This window comes from Gymnoscopelus braueri (assembly GCF_963280865.1).
Source record: "Gymnoscopelus braueri genome assembly, chromosome: 24".
NCBI classification, from domain to species: Eukaryota; Metazoa; Chordata; class Actinopteri; order Myctophiformes; family Myctophidae; genus Gymnoscopelus; species Gymnoscopelus braueri.
This window is the reverse complement of record NC_137626.1, coordinates 32080294-32098799: the sequence shown is the minus strand read 5'-3', so window position 1 is coordinate 32098799 and position 18506 is coordinate 32080294.

The following is an 18506-nucleotide window of genomic DNA, read 5'->3' as shown; positions in this document are numbered from 1 at the left end:
GTGTTCGAAATTGTACTGGTAAAAGTACAAAAGTATTGGCATCAAAATGTACTTAAAGCACCAAAAGTAAAAGTACTCATTATGCACAATAATATGTAGATTGGCTATTTTCGAATAGATGAAGTTCAAAATAGGTCTTAATTTGTTAATGTATGTTTTGTAATTTTTTTAATAATAATCCAAATCTGCAAAGCAATAATTGTAGTTCAATAAAAAAGTACAGTATTTGCCTCTGAGATATTTGGAGTAGACCTATAAAGTATGAAGTACAGTGCTTGAGTAAATGTACTCAGTTACTTTGCACCACTACTGTTGACTCGGATTGAGGGAGGGATGCAGAAAAACAAATAAATAAAAGCAAGAAAGAAAGAGTGAACATGAATGAAAACATTTAGAGAGAAAAAATTAAAGGGAAAAGCAAGAAAGAAAGAATGAACATGAAGAGAGAGAGAGGGGGGGGGGGTTTGACAGAAGATGGGTGCCTAACCTCGAGCGTCAACTGTAATTTAAGGATGTAATAAATATTGTCGTTTCTTTCTCATGGGAAAGGCCTCCTCTCGCATTATCGGCCTCCATTTTGATTGCAACTTGACCATCCACAGCAAACAAGTCAAGGTTAACCAGAGGTATGCGGGCAGCTGCAGCCTCCCTTCACTTTTTATTTGTCTCTTCTAATCAGTAATTGGAAATTACAGCGCTGCTTACAGCGGTTTGCTGTGAAATTGTCCTGTTATTGCAAAGCTTGGGGGGGAAGCCAAAACATGGAAACGTGGGAATGAAACGCAAAGGGACAACGCAGGGATCTCACAGCTCACGTCAAGGTCACGGCGCGCACGCACACACACACACACACACACACACACACACACACACACACACACACACACACATCACAACATGTATATTCTAAGTATTTGCCTCACATGTTTTTTTCTTTTCTTTTTAAGATATACATATTGTTCATTTTATGCTTTATTCACATACTGTAGGGCAGTGAACAAAGAGACAAAACAGATGGGAGGGGGGGGGGGGTACCGATGGCCAAGTGCTTAAGATGTGTATCACATACTGTAGGCTCTCTGATGCTTGACAGTGAGTCGCGGGTTCGATTCCCGAGCCCGGCGGCGGACCATTGCCGCAAGTCCCCCATTTCCTGTCAAACTTCACAAAGAGAGGGGGGATGACATCACACTCAAGTGGTTAGGGTTCGTAACAGTACCATACGTGAGCGTAAAACGCCCTGCTCAGCGAGTCCCCGGTTTAGGGGTGCATAATATGATGATAAATCAGTGGTTCTCAAACGTTTTCATGTCAAGGACCCCAAATTAATATGTATTTGGCCGAGCACCCCATCTGAGAATGTTTTTTGCCAAGAACCACCATAGGAGAAAATTCAATTCAAAAAGTAATTTTTTTTTTTCAAGATAAAAAAAAGAAAAACAGAAATGCCAATGTACATGAGAGAGATACATGTTAAAATAAAATACATGGATTAGGTGGAATCCAGGTTTGGACGTTTAAAGTGGTTAACATATTTTTGGGGATATACAATTTGCCTCTGTATGCCAAAGTACTGATATAATAAAGAATTATAATAATAAAATAAAACAAATATATATTAGACAGTTGATTGACAACATCACCCGCATCATACGGTGGGGATTAAAACCTGCACCCCGAACTGTTACGAAACCTTTGGCTCCGACCACCAGACCACCGAGGCACCGCGCGACCGGCATCACACAGATAACTGAGAAGCGAGATTGACATGCACTCTCATTCCCATGACCTGGTGTATGCAGATAGCCACCGCAAGCTGCCTAACTCAACTTTTCCAGGCCTCGTTGAAACCAAGCGCCATGTTTGTCTCTCTTAGGTTTTGACAGTGGTGGAAAGTAACGAAGGACATTTACTCAAGTATTGTTACTTAACCCATTAAGACCAAAAATGTTCAGAAATAGATATGCAGCATGACGCGAAGTGATGTGCTGTGAGCTTGTATATCTGCTATTTTTGAGAACCAAGTGTTTCTTTACTTTAAATGTATTTCCTCTTTTCTTTTGGTACTTTTTACTTCTATTCCACTACATCCCATGAGGCAAATATTGTACCTTTTGCTCCACAACAATAATTTGACAGCTTTAGTTAGTAGTGACTTAAGATATTCATACAAAACATACATGAACTGATAAATGAATGATAAAAGTAACACAAAATCAGCCCACCTACCAGCTGCAACAATAAAGTGACAAACACAGTGTGAAATGGACCTGGTCTGCAAAATAAGTACTTTAACTTTAAGTACTGCATGTTGATGCCAATAATTTTGTACTTTTACTCAAGAAAACGTTGGAATATAGGACACATAAAGAATGTTATGGAACAGAGTATTTCTACACTGTGGTATAGGCCTATTGCTACTTTTACCTAAATAAAAAATCGGAGTGCTTCGTCCACCACTGGGCTTTGAAACGTCCGTTGCTATTGAAACCTTCCTTATCACACCACTCGTGCTTGAAGTGTTTTTATGAAGTTTATACAGTGTATTTATAGTCGGAGACAGCAGACGGTCTGTCCCTCGGGGTGAAGTATCACGTTCACGCCTCAATATGACATGCAATTCAAAATGAAGGGTCTCTTTATCAAAGGCCCTGCATCACTGTCGGGGCGAGAGAGACCGTTCCCTTTTATTCACGGCTCATTATTAACCCATTAAGCATCTGTGTATTTTGTGTTATAGCTAAAAAGCATTATTTTATACTTTGGCTATTCAAAAATAGCAGATATACAAGCTCATACAAGGTTGTGGATCTGTTATTTTTTTTAAATCATCAATATTTGTGTAAATCTTTGAATATAAATATTCTTTAGAGTGAACATTTTTAACTCAAATCTTTGCTTCTGGGGGTCCCTGGAACAACGTATTTTGAGATGGGGGTCGGCGGCCAAATACATATAATTTTGGGGGTCCTTGACATGAAAAAGTTTGAGCATCACTGACATAGCAAGTAGAATCGGACTCAGGTCTTAGGATGCGTCACACCGAACATTAATTCTGCCTATGAGGGTGGTTTCTGCTAATGCTTTTCAATGGGAATGGAGCGTTTCGTTTTGCGTAAATCCGCAAATGGCAACAAAACCGCTCCGTTCCCATTGAAAAGCACTGGCAGAATCCGACCTCATAGGTACAATTCCAGTTCGGTGTGACTGCGCTCTTAATGGGTTAAACAAAAAACTCTTGAGCTAAATCTGTTAGTAATATAACCCACAGCTGACCATTGTATCATTTTCATGTGTATGTAATTTCCTTCTTTAGTTTGTAAAAGGGTTCGTGATAGCTTAAAACATGATATTTAGTGATCCGATCCGATCCGATTAAACCCTCCCAAAAGGGTTTTGTCTCAGAAATAGCCGTAGACAGTAAAATCCTCAGTGTTCATTCATCCAAGTGTAACTCTGAGAGTGCACAAATGGAACCACAACGGACCCGCGTTCCATATTTGCGCACTCTCAGAGTTAAAGTTACAATCGGGATGTTATCAGCGTGCCGTGTCTTATGGTGCGACGCTTGCCACGTGAGCCGCTCAAATAAAAACGACCGAAAGTCTAACGCGAGAGCCAACGAACCCACCCTCATAAATCTAAAGATACCAAATTCGCCCCAATGAGTACAGACAAATAAATGACCACAAGCTACAATGGCATCCTGCTTCAATTCACAGATGTTCAGTTCAAGTTTGGAGTGTGTGCGTGTACGTGTGCGTGTGCCTGCGCGCGTGCGTGCGTGCGTGCGTGCGTGCGTGCGTGCGTGCGTGCGTGCGTGCGTGCGTGCGTGTGTGTGTGTGTGTGTGTGCATGCGTGCGTGGAAAGGAATCCATTTGTTGTGGGTTTTTTCAAGAACATTTTGTGACACAAATGAATCCGGAGTGCAATGGTCCGTTAAGAGAAGAACAACAAGCTTTTAAGTGTCCCTCGACTAATGGACGTGTCACATGGACCTGATTGCCGGCCCTCCAAACGTGGGCACAAACACAACATGAAAAGACGACCCATTAAAGAGGACACTGAATAGATAATCTATCTCCCTTATGGGACCCTCAACACACATGGGGGCACGGAGTGGACATTTACTAGGGGGAGAGAGGGGGTGAAGTCATGCGTGCCCCCCCCCCCCCCCCTACGGAAATCCTGACAGACCGGCAATATTTATCACACCCTCGAATTAAAATCAGTAGTGGTTTCTCAGTTTTCTCTCTCTCTCGCTCTCTCTGTTGTATGTGTGCGAGTCTATATCGCCAGGGAGCCGGGTTTGAACATACTCAGTTCCATTGGGATGAAGAAAAAAGAAGACAAAAAAACACCGACATCTACTGTACACTTCATGGAGTAATTATTTTGTACCGAATGAACCGAATTAAAGGGATATTTCACTTAAAAAAAAAACTTTGGGTCATTTTATCGTCTACTCAGGCTTTCGTGAGCCCCCCAGACCGTTTTAAGTTGCTTGATTCAGTATTTAGATATTTGATTTTCATTTTATCAGACACGCCCTCTTCCTATACAAACCCATTGTAACTTCAAACTCCATTTTAAACATGTTAGATTCATCAAAAACACCCGTCCTTGCTTCTGGTGACTCACCCTGCCCTCCTAATACGCGAGGGGGCCGTGTCTTTTCATTTATATTTTTTTAATTTTTTATTGTATTAAATATTTTTCATTTTCCCAAAAAAATATTAAAACTGAATCAAGCAACTTAAAAACGGTCTGGGGGGCGCACAAAAGCCTGAGTAGACGATAAAATGACCCAACTTTTTTTTTTAAAGTGAAATATCCCTTTATGGTCACAAAAACCCTCAAAAAAGTAACAAACCCGAAAAAAAAACAAGCATGCGTTGCGTTGCACGCACGTGCATGCGTTGCACGCACGTGCATGCGTTGCACGCACGTGCATGCGTCGTCCATTTGAAACATGTTGTGCCAGAGTCCCCCATAAGAGAAGGAAATAGCCAGGAAAAAGAAATAGGGCTTAAAGGACCACGCACTTCACCCATTTTCAACATTGTCTTCATATAATTGGTCCTCACCAATGCTTATTATAAGATAGCAACATTTCTGTCTAGTCGCTCTCAGAGGAGGGCATGGACCAGAGACATGCCTCAGTGACATCATCAGCAGGCAGGTTTGCTCGTTTCAAACGAGATTTAAAACTTTTTTTAATAATGAAAACTACAATGGCTTCTATTTCAGCCTGCTAACTTTGCAGGAAGAGAACGGCTGTAGTTTCTATTGGATTGAAATCCACATTGATGATGTCATTGGTAGGCAGTGTTGCAATGCTGCATTGGAACGTGGTTGCACTGTATTTTAAAGACGTGACGCGCACGTCGCTTAACACCTACACTACAGGTCACACAATGGACAGTTATGCATCTAGGCTCATTCCTATGTTAATCCACCTGGTGTGAGTCGGGAGCCTTTGTAAACTTTGTTGAGGTGTGAATTTAAAGTGGTTTTAAATCTATTCTAGGTTCCTGCACGGCGTGCAAGGCCGTCCCATGAGCAATGCAACGCTGTTGGTAGGCAAGTTTCTGAACGGTGCTTCTGGCACCCCCGGAACCCCCCCTCAAGGATACCTGGGGGTCCGCAGACCAAATTTGAGAAGGAGAGATATACTGTGCACAGTATATAGGCCTATCGTATCTCTCTCTGTCTCTCTCTGCATGCCTCCCTCTGTCTACCAGAATTTCATCTAAAAAGGAATGAATATATTAAAAACATGTCTGCTGTTGTTTTTGGCTTATGACTTTATGTTTTAGGATAAGTAGCGCAATAATGTGTTTATTTTAACAGGCTGGTTTTTAAAAAAAAGGAAAAAAAACATCTAAATTAAAATTCTCTCTCTCTCTCTCTCTCTCTCTCTCTCTCTCTCTCTCTCTCTCTAAGGAATAATAATATGACTGCCTGTCGGCATGAAAGCAAAGCCCACCATTGAATGTTGAATTTATTACCTTGAATGCTGAGTTATCCTGCACGGGCCCTTGGGCTTACGGATGTTGCTCTATTGTGAGACGTGTTGCCGCGGCCTTTACAACAGCAAGATGTATTATGTATTTAAGATGTAACGTAAACGGTGAATAGACGCAATCAGCTGTATGACGTTTAATGTGTAAGCTTCACCATCCAAACCTCCCAAAATCACATGCCTGTTCCTTTTGTGTGAAGCAATGTTTCTCAATGAGGGGTCCGGGCGACCGGAAGCCCCCGTGGGGGCAGTGGTGGAAAGTAACTAAGTACATTTACTTAAGTACTGTACTTAAGTACAATTTTGAGGTATTTGTACTTTACTTGAGTATTTACAATACTTTCACTTCTATTCCACTATATCTCAGAGGCAAATATTGTACTTTTACTCCACTACAATTATTTGAAAACATCCGGTAACAAGTTACTTTTCAGATATAAATTATTACATTATAAAACATATATTAACCACTTTAGCCCTATTTTATTCCTAGGCTGTTTGAAAATAGCCGATCTACAAGCTCACAACGCGTCGCGATGCGACGTGCTGTGACGCGCTGTGACGCGCTGTGACGCGCTGTGAGCTTGTAGATCTGCTATTTTCAAACATTTTAGTACTTTTACTTTTGGTACTTTAAGTACATTTTGATGCCAATACTTGTGTACCTGTTACTCAAGTACATTTTGAATTCTGGACTTTTACTTGTAACAGAGTATTCTGCAGTATTGGTGCTTTTACTTAAGTAAAGAATTTTAGTACTTTTTCTACCACTGCCCAGGGGGTCCTTGAGGAGTTAAGGGTCTGGAACTCAAGAGTGTAGGAATGGAACGGTCCATTTGGGTTGAAACAACACGGAGGTCACAGAGATGAAAAAGTGGGGATTGGGGTCACAGAAATTATATACATTATTTTTTTTAACCCATAAAACCCGGAAAGCATCTGTGTTATTTTAGATTTTAGCTATATATATATATATATATAGCAACATGAAATTTTTCAGAAAACACTTAAAATTTAGAACATTGGTTTAGAACGGTGGTTCTCAAAAACAGCAGATATACAAGCTCACAGAGCTTTTACTTCTGCAATTTCTGAACATTTTAGAAAAATCTTGAAAGTGTTCATTTTGAAGAACACAAATCTGGTCTTCTGGGGGTCCCTGGCACAAACCATTTTCAGATCGGGGTCCGCGGCCAAATACATAATCAATTTGGCGGTCCTCGGCACGAAAACGTTTGAGAACGACCGGTTTAGAAGACATTTGTAGAATCGGCCTCAGGTCTTAAAAGGATATTTCACTTTCCAAAAAACGTTTGGTCTAATTATTATTTAGTATTTAATTTTTTTCATTTTTCAAAAGGAATATTAAGAATAAATGAAAAAAGTTATCGAAAAAAATACAGCCCCCTCGCGTATTAGGAGGGCAGGGTGAGTCACCAAAACCAAGGATGAATTTTTTTTGATGAATCTGACATGCTAATAATGGAGTTTGAAGTTATAATGGGTTTGTATAGGAAGGGTGTCTGATAAAATGAATACCAAATATCTAAATACTGAATCAAGCAACTTAATGACGGTCTGGGGGGCTCACAAAAGCCTGAGTAGACGATAAAATGACCCAAAGTTTTTTTGAAAGTGAAATATCCCTTTAATGGCTTAATCAAACTGAGGGTCCTTGAAATAAATTAAAAAAAGGTTGCAAATCCTATAGCGTAAAGCTGTGTGGTGTTAAACCCAACCCACTGTGCTCTTCGGAGAGGGGTCCCTAATGGTGTCTGTGTCTCTGCTCAAAACGTGGCCAAGTGAGGGTTAAACGCCATCAAACGCTCTAATTGGCAAGGACCCTGCGTTTTTCCCATGACCTCGTGGAGCCCTGTTATTAGCCGTATTGTTCTGGAGCCTGTAGGAATTATCATATGTAGCCCTGCACAAACATCATAATGACTGCATGTAGCTGTGTTGCACTGTGCTTGACCCAGGCCCTGCGCTGAACTCTCAGCCTGTTTCTAGAGAGAGAGAGAGAGGAATAGATGGCAGGTCTTCATCAAGCTGCATGACCGCCGCAAAGGCCCAATATAAATGGAGTTTCCCCCGCAAAAAAAAGAAAAAAACTCTGCAAACCAGCCATTTGTGGGGGAAGTGACACCTATTCTAAATGAAATGACTGATTGTTGAAACCATCTTTTTTTTAATGAACGGCAAATACCAGTGGTGGAAAAAGTACTAAAATGTCATACTTACGTGAAAGTATCAATACTGCAATTTAGAAATACTCTGTTATACTGTAGGTAAAAGTCCGGAATTACTTGAGTAAAAGTACAAAAGTATCGGCATCAAAATATACTATATAAAGTACTAAAAGTAAAAGTACTCATTCTGCAGAATGTCCTGTTTCACAAGATATCATATGTATAAAATGTATAAAGATCTTTTGAAAATAGCAGATCTACAAGCTCACAATGCTCACAACCTAGTCACTAAAGTTTTTAAATAACTGTGGTGGAGTAAAAGTACAATACTGAGATGTACTGGAGTAGAAGTAAAAGTACTGTAAATTGGAAATACTCCAGTAAAGTAAAAAAATACCTACAAATTTTACTTAAGTACTGTACTTGAGTAAATATACTTTCCACCACTGGTAAATACTGTACGCGCTCCTTCTGCTGCCCGGGGTTTTCTGTACAATGGCGATACTGAATGATAAGCTTCAGGTCACATCAAGGCCCCCTATACGTTACACAGGGTTTCCCCCCCCACCCCCCAGGGGATTATAACAAGGCCCCGCGCTGCCCTGCTCCGTCCACCTGCAGGGCTCGAGCGTGGGAAAAATAGATAGATAAATAATGTACAATAATGTACAGTACTTCATCTTTAGGGGGGGGGGGGGTTGGGGGCGGCCGTATGCCGAGTGGGTAGAGAGAGGCCGGCCATCTGGTGACCGGAGGGTCACCGGTTCAATCCACGGCTCACCCATCTAATGTACTGTACTGTACTGTACGTGTCGAAGTGGGAAAGACACTTTTACTCCTGACGGCTCCCCGCCGAGCGCTCATTCTGAGCCATCTGAGCAAGCCATCTGCTGGGCGAATGCAGAAAATGTATTCCCCCCCCCCCCCCAGGAGAATACAATAAAATAAAATAAACATATTCATTTAAGACCAGGTCTTAACTCTGAAAGAATGCACACGTTCCCGTAAATCTGCATCTTTTGGTCACATTTGTAAACTTTTGGAGTAGGCTACACACATTTACACTCTTGTATAATGTGTTAAAAAGGGTTACATCAACACAGCCACAGAGTTCTCACTGGGACGGGAACATTTGAAACTCATTATTCCTATTTTTACATCACTTCAGGTGTCACGTGCAGGTGAGGTGAGAAGTAGGAGCCAGATGCAGAACAGACAGGCAGGAGCAGAACAGGTCAAACGCACAAGGATTTATTAAACTGATAGGTGAACAGAACTGGAACAGAACACCATGACAACATTTTTAATCTCGCAAGGAACAGTATGAACTGTGGGTCTATATATATAAAGTACGCACACAGGGAACCAAACACAGGTGAACACAACTGACAATCAACACAGGGATTGGCTAGGAGACTAACAAGACACAGGTGTAGAAAACTAATAATCACAGGGAGGTGAGACAAGAGAGGTAACAGTAACGAGGCAAAACTAGGACAATTCTAAATAAATGTATAAGGCAACAGCTCCTGACATCAGCTGGAACTCATATGTCCAAAACTGTAACTTTCCTGGATGCAAATTCAAAAATAGCAAAAAGCAGCAGATCTACAAGCTCAGAGTTTCGAGCTTGTGGATCTGCTACTTTTGCTACTTTTGTGTGACACTGTAGTATAATCAAGTGGGGCGAAAAAAACACAAGAAGTTAGAATATGGAGATAAGAGGTTTCTGCCCCAACAACAGCAGTATGATACATGATAAAGTCCCAACATGCCGTGGTTTACACAGCATTGCATGATTTTAATAGAGCTACGGGGCGTTAATTGTTCTAAAACCACTATACAGAACAGCCTCTTGTGGCTTATTGCTTACCAAAATATGGCAACATGAACATTTAGACGTATCCCAATTAAAACAGCAATTAATAGCAATGTCACTACATGAATAATGTCACAAGAAGTCGGACGCCTGCACAAACAAGGAACTTACTACTCAAACTCTAAACGGTACTCGAGTCATTTAACCATAGAGTTAGAAAAATAGAGAGGTAACAAAAATCCCAGCCCATTCACTTGTATGGAGTTGCTCACCCAGCACATACTCCCTTTTCACCCCTTCTTCCGGGTTGGGAAATGTGACGGGCGGGGCCTATTTGGGGCTTATGTGACGTGTTTTGCGTCACTCTACGCGTCGTCTCGCATGCGCAGTAGTGCCACCTCCGTGCGCAAGCTCGTAGGTCGAGCCCATTGGTCGAAACCGTTTTCGCTCGTTAATGTGTCTGGCCCCAGCCGTAATAAGCTGCAGTACCTATGATTGGCCACCATGTCCAATGCGCATCACTGCTCCCTCTCGGTTCTGGGGGCTTGCATTTAAAAACCTTGCATGTATACGTAACCTTGCAGGACGTCGAGTGAAAAATCTAACGAGCGCTCCTCTTCCCCTGCCATCCTATTAAAAAGAAAATTGGCGAACACCAATACATCCATAAAACAGTACGGTGAATGCTGTAAACCAGTGGTTCTCAAACTTGGACCCCCAAATTAATATGTATTTGGCTACAAGCTTCACTTCCTTATAGATGCTAGACTCACAGAGAGGGATTGTGCCCAAATTTGGACAGTCCGAGTCCCTTTGGCTTGCATTGTATGTGATAAAAAAGTTAAAGAGGTGGTGCCATGGTTTTGCACCTTTTCTGTTTTTCATGTGTCTATGAGGTTGATAAAACTTCATTAAGCCCCCTGGTGGTGTTTTTATGGTGTTTTATGTCTTCTCTGACTATTTTGAGTTTCTACCTGGAGGCTGAAACCTTGAGGGTCAAACGTGCCAATCCCCCTCATTATCATAACACAACAGGTGTGGGCATGAGGAGGAGGAGGGACTAGGACAGGTGGGTGGTGCTAAGGTGGTGGAGGAGGTGCTAAGGTGAGAAACAGGTATACTTAATGAACTGGAGGCTTAAAAAAACATAAAAACATAATTTTAACAATTTCTGTACACTTTTTTGAAAAAAATCTTCCTCCTAGTATAACCATAATACCTGATGATTATGTTTTAGGGGGGGGAAAAAAATCACTGAAAATCACGGCACCCCGTCTTTAAATATTGTGGCTTATTGCTTACCAAATAATGGCAACATGACAAATTGAAAATCATAGACCCAATTAAAACAGTTAATAACAATGTCATTACAAGAAAGCAGTCGACGCCTGCACAAATGAGGAACTTGCTACTCAAACTCTGAACGGTACTCGATTCTGCCTCGTTTCAAGGTCATTTAACCCATTAAAACCGAAAAAAAAGTAGATATACATGAACAAAAATACGTGGGATTTGTTAGCCTAGTGACAATGTGCACAAGACATTTGTTGATGATAGGTTCAATTTGAGAACATTGAATACATTTAAATAAACACAAATGAACTTTTTTGATACTGTACTGTAGATAAAATAAGAACCCACTTCCAAGCAATATTATTTTTCATAAACAGAAATGATGGCCAATATATAGGCCAGACTGATGTATTTATTGGTCTATAGCGTCAGTCAGTCATACCGGCAAACATTCAGTAGGTCAGTAATATAGGGAGTCATTTATTCAGCCAACCAGTCATATGGACATTCAGCCAGCCAGCCAGCCAGTCATACAGATCTTCAGTGCAGACACCGGGCCAGCGTGGACACAGAACAGGTAATAAGGTCATTTCCACAGAGCAGATGTTGTATCTTCATGGGAATGTAGATATTAAGGTGCTGGGCAGTCAAACCGTCCAGCATGCCCTCGGTTCCCAGCCGGGGCAACTGAGAAGCATGCATAGCTAACAGCCCCAGGATTGTGTGAAATCCTTTGTCTGCCATTCAGGCTCTGCGAGAGATTGCCCTGGGATTTTGGCATCGTACCCTATCCCCCTTCTCTCTCTCTCTCTTTTTTTTAACGATTATTATTATTATTATTATCATGCGAGGGGACTCGGGGCGTTGTCCATGGCCCGACGTGGACAATAATAAACAGGAGATGTATTCTCAGGCCCCTGCGCCAGTTAAAATTCATTTTAAACACTTCACCCTCGGCCGAAACAATGGACGGCGGTCACGCCTATTATCGCGCCATTTATTACAGAGCTGCAGCATGAAAGAATTGGCAGCCTTGCAGCGGGGACAGTTTGGCGAAGGGGTAAAAAGGGGACTGTGTGTGTGTGTGTGTGTGTGTGTGTGTGTGTGTGTGTGTGTGTGTGTGTGTGTGTGTGTGTGTGTGTGTGTGTGTGTGTGTGTGTGTGTTGGAATTGGTATACTTGTGAGGGCCACATTTTCCTGTTCCTCACAAGAGTTTTAATTTAATATTCAGGTTTGGGTCAGTGTTAAGATTAGACATTTAGAGTTTAGGTTTAAGGGTTAGATAGGGTTAGAGTTACATATGCCTGATTTAGTTGCGCGCCGGTGACACGTGCCAAAAAGAATAGATCTACAAGCTCACAACGCATCACGCTGCGACACCTTGTGAGGTTGTAGATTTGCAATATTCTTTATGCATGACATACAATTAAAGCTGCACTATTTAACTTTCCTCTTTTAGCCCGGATTTGAACCCGGTTTCCTACGCAAGTGCTGATTTTTTTTACCATCGGACAAATAGAGCCGGCCTGCTTGCTCAGGGGATAAATTTAATTGAACGCCAAAATTCGCGTCAGATCCTGTGTCTAGGTGCAGACATGACCTTTGACACGATCTAAATGTCTCAACAGAAGAGCAGGGAGACCAAATACAACCACCCCAATTGTATGAGTTATATTGTATTAACATACTCTACCATACAGATTGGACAAATTTTACATTTTATTCATTAAAAAAGAAAAGTTACAAAGTACCGCTTTAAGTACAACTCAGGCTGTAGGGTTATGGTTGAAAAAGGTCAAAAAAGTCAATTATAACATTGCCACCCTAAAATGTTGATGTCCTCACAAGTATAGTAATAACGTGTGTGTGTGTGTGCGCGCGCGTGCATGCGTGCGTGCGTGCAAGAGGGGTGTTTTCCCTTGGCTCTGCTTTGTAGGCAGCGACCGACCAGACCAGATGCATTTAAAACATCACTTCGTTCTCGCGCCGTTATTATTCCTCATGCTCTTCATGGAGACAGAACAAAAGAATTAAAAAAGTTCCTGGCAACGCGGCATTCTCTCCTCATTCAAGCCGAATTCATCATTGTGCTCCGGGGGGAGAGAACGAGCCAATTTCCATATACGCGATTGACGGGACAATGTATTAAACAAGCGTAGCACGCAGGGTGACAATAAAGTGACGGACAAAGGACAGTCCCTGCATTGTCTGGGCTGTGTGCATTCCTTGCGTTACAGTAAACAGCCCCTTTGATCCGGGATGTTAACATCACAACGCTGGTGAGAAATCACACAAGTGCGGATTGCGTCATTAAAAGAACCAAATGTGCAAAACACTGTCTTTATCAACACCAAGAAAAAGAGTGAAAATAAATCAGTTCACACAGTAAAGGGTAATGGTGAAAACAGAGGACCTGAGAGACCATGATGATAAAGATGAATAATGCTTTGGAAAAAAAGAGGCTGCACCTCTTCAACAGTGGGACTCTCAGTGGAGTGCTAAACCCCAATAAACATATTCCAAAATATGAAGGTTTTGGAAGATTAATAAATGCCGGTGCATCTGGCCTGGCCTGGGTGTTCCGATGAATTCAACAGGCTGTGTTCGCAAGAGGAAAGCCGGGGCAGGGTAGGGAGGGCGATCTCTGTCACTAGGCTCTATGCGCAGCAGCCATATTGGAAAGAAATTGGGCCTCTACTTACTTCCTTCACAGGTTTTGCCAATGATACTAATGAAGGCTTTGTTCTATTTCAAGTAGCACAGTGGTTCTCAAACTTTTAATTTCAAGGACCCCCATAACAAATGGAACCCCCAAAACAAATGGAACCAAATGGACCCTTATGGGTCCATTTGGTTCCATTTGTACACTCTCAGAGTTACACACCTTTTAAAATGCACAACATCAGCACCCAGACTCTGTTTGACCAGAATAACAAAGCCTTCATTAGTATCATTGGTAACACCTGTGAAGGAAGTAAGAAGAGGCCCAATTTCTCTCCAAAACGGCTGTTGTGCATAGAGCCTCTTGCACTAGCGACTCCTACGAAGCAATATATCTCACCAGTTGGAGTAGTTATATCATGACTAGGTAACTACACACAACCCAAACCTCTACCACAGTGTCCTATTGATTTAGAGCAGTGTTTTTTCAATGTCAGGTCCAGGTCCCTTTTTGCATCAGTAACCTCTGAGAGGTCAGCAGGTCCCCAGAAGACAGTGAAGTGACTATGTAAGGACTTGTAAGACCTTTTTAAACATAAATACAAAGAAAAGAAAGAATTAAAGACCATTACTGCATCAAAAGTAAACAAACTATACTATAAAAGCTGCTCCCAATGAGTGGGTTGGTGCCTTGCATGGTTTCCTCCGCCATCGGTGTATGAATGTGTGTGTGAATGGGTGAATGTAATGCACAATATATAAATATAATTATATATTTAATATATAAATGCACCATTTACCATACCCGTGGGGGGGATATGCGCACATGATTTGGCAACCCGGGAGCCAGCCAACACAAAAACGCTAATTATGGCGAAAGCGAAAAACAGGCTTCGCTGTTCCGTGCACATGGTAATGGTCAATGGCTGTATGCAAATTAATGGCTGTATCAAACTAAATGGAATACCTCATTGGAATACCCTAACAATTCCAAGTGTTTGTCAGGGTGGGGGCTCCCCAGTTCAAATATGATTATTGTGGGGGGATCACGGCCTGAAAAGGTTGAGAACCACTGCCATAGATAAAAATGAGGGTAAAAAATGGGGGTCCGTGGCCTAATAACGCATATCAAAGGGGAAATGAAATCACTCATCATGAGAATCACTGCTACAGAGGGTCTATAGTATAGAGGGTGTGCCTTAGGAGGAGGCCAGTGAATCTTAACAGATGCTGCAGCCCCCCACCCGTCTCCATCATTCAGCAAAATGAGCGAGTGAGAGAGAGAACGTGTGTGTGCGTGTGTGAGTGTGTGTGAGTGTGTGTGAGATAGAGAGAGAAGCCATCTAAGGACATCGCCCGCTATAACGGCATCCATAAAGCCGATGCTGGGGGGCGACGACGACAATAGCAAGTCCCACGGGAGTCAGAGTGCATTGGGATATCGTGTGTGAGCACACACACACACACACACACACACACGCATCACGCACACACGCCGTGCACACACGCAACGCAGCGCTCGGCTCGCCCGCTCATAGCGTTGTAAAGGGTTGAGAGAGGGTTCAAGCGCGTGTGTGCGTACGTACGTACGTACAGCACACACACACACACACACACACACACACACACACACACACACACGAACACACACACACACACACACACACACACACACACACACACACACACACACACACACACACACACACACACACACACACACACACACACACACACACACACACACACACACACACACACACACACACACACACACACACACTACAGTGCCAAATGTAGTAGTAGTAGTTTGCCTTCTAGTTCTCTGTCTCCATCTTTTAGATCAACACGACACACACACACGGTTGTATTATACTATACTTGTGAGGACATCAACGTTTTAGGATGGGGATTGAATTTTCGTACCTTTTTTGTCATTTTAACCCTAACCCGACGCGTTGTGAGCTAGTAGATCTGCTGTTTTCGGTGTGCCTAAGTAATAAATCAGGCATAACTCCAACCATTAAACTTCTCCTCTAAATGCCTGTCTTTTTTTTTAATCTTTTACCATAAAACATCTCTGGCGAGGACCAGGACAAATTGTCCTCACAATTTCTATTTCTCAAATTCTACTGTAATTGAGGGGACATTTGGTCCTCAGAAGTATAGTAAAGCACACACACACACACACACAGTAAATTAGGGAGCGAGCTGGAGGGACGTCAGTGCCCCCCTGCTGTGTCTAACACAGCACTCCAGTGATGCTGTCAGCTGGGCATTGCATGACAAGAGCATATTACTGGGAGCGGAATACTCTGTATGTGTGTGTGTGTGGGTGGGGGGGTTCATGTCCTCTTAAGGGTCTTCCTTTAAATGTACTCCTGTAGCAAAGGGACACTGGCGCGGCACACACACACACACACACACACACACACACACACACACACACACACACACACACACACACACACACACACACACACACACACACACACACACACACACACACACACACACACACACACACACGTCATTGGAGTGGCCCCCCGCTGTTTCCCTATCATCGTCAGCGGTGAATCGACGCGCTCATGCAGCAGTAAAGCCCCCAAATCTCTCCCCACTGACCCTTGTGCAGACAATACACTGCATCTAATTATTGGCACATGCACCGAACATGCATTGCACTCACATGCACTCCCCCGGCCACCGCTCCTCCCTCGCTCCACGCCGCGCGCTGCCTAGCCTGGCACGCTGGCACTTACTGGGCACACACAACTACACCAAAAGAAGAACAACCTAAAATGCACCCAGAGTCAACGGCAGGTCAACATACAACTTCTTCTTCGCAAGGGGGGGAAATGTACTGTAAACGTCTCTTGGCGGTGCTTTATTTCGGGCAGGTTGCTGCAACGCCTCCATAGTACACTATAAAAGCCTGATTTATTGTATGTGTGTGTGACATGCTGTAGCAGTGGTTGGTTCTCAAAGGACTCCCAAAATTATATGTATTTGGCCGCAGAGCTCCATCTCAAAAACATTGTGTGCCAGGAACCTCCAGAAGCAAAGATTTGAGTTAAATCTTTTTTTTAAATGTATATTCGAAGATTTGCACAAATGTTCAAGATTTTTCAAAAATAGCAGCTCATAGCACAGCACGAAGTTACGCGCTATGAGCTTGTAGATTTGCTATTTTTGCTTTTTTTTAAAGAGCTAAAGTATAAAATATACAAATGTAGTTGGGGACCCTCTGGTGCCCCCTCAAGGACCCCTGGGGGTCCCCAGACCCCACTTTGAGAACCAATGCTGTATAGTATTGTATTTGTATTGTGCTGTTGCACATTGACCATGGACAGAGAGGCCAGCCTGCAAGGCAATCAGTATAGATAACTTTGATGAATATCAGTAACTACCTCACTTTGTTTAGTGTTTGCATGCGTGTCACTTTATGAGCTGTCTTTTTGTGTGCTGTTGGTTTTTTGTACTGCAGCTTTTAGTCCCCTGACTCCAACACAAATTTCTCCTATGGGAGACAAATAAAGTGAACCTTGACCTTGACCTTGACTTAAGGGCCACCCACACTGAAGAAAGTCAAAGTTCTGTGAACAGCGCATCAAACGGAGGGAGAGAGAGGGGGAGAGGGAGCATGCAATAGCACAGGGGTCTTCAACGTTTTTCAGGCCAAGGACCCCTTAGCTGTGAGACAAATGAAGCAGGGACCCCCGCTACATATTGTATAACATTGTAGTGCAGATTAAACTTTTTCATAGATTTCAGAGGTAGCTTCATGGACTATCTGTGTTGTGTGAATTCATGTTTTTTTGTTTATTTCAGACATTTAACCACTTAAACCTTCAACTTGACCTTTGGCTCTGTACTTGGTTTGCTTCTTTTCCCCTCTAAAACAAACCACTTTGCCGAAAATAGCCGATCTACAAGCTCACACAGTTCAGGTTCAAGTGGTTAATGTAAAAAAAAAATACTATCACACAACACTTTGGCGGTCCCCCTGTAGTAACTCTGAGGACCCCCTAGGGGTTCAGGACCCCCTGTTGAAGACTCCTGCAATACGATATGGATAATCTCACTCTGATTATTAATTGCCTACCAACAACATCATTGGTACTATAGGCAGGTTTGGACATTTCGAACAGACTAGTGTGATGCGGTCTAGGCCACGCCTGATCCACAACTAGTATCCGGTTATATATGTCACAGTACGATTGGAAAACCAATTAGGTTGTAAAAGGTGCACTCGGTTTCACCGACGGAGGCGCGCCGCCTGATAGCGACTTGAGCCACGAGAGGTACCGCCAAGCGAGCTTAACCACCGTGCCGAGCGTTGCGAAGTCACCTTCCGTCGACTCAGCGCCGTCCGAGTTATGTCCCGATAGGCACAGAATTGTAAATCATCGTCCGCCCTAGTCTCGGTACCTCCGAGACGTCATTTCTCCCGCGCGGGGGATCTCTAGCTATACAAGAGATCATCTATACTATAAAGTAAACGTATATTTACAGAAAA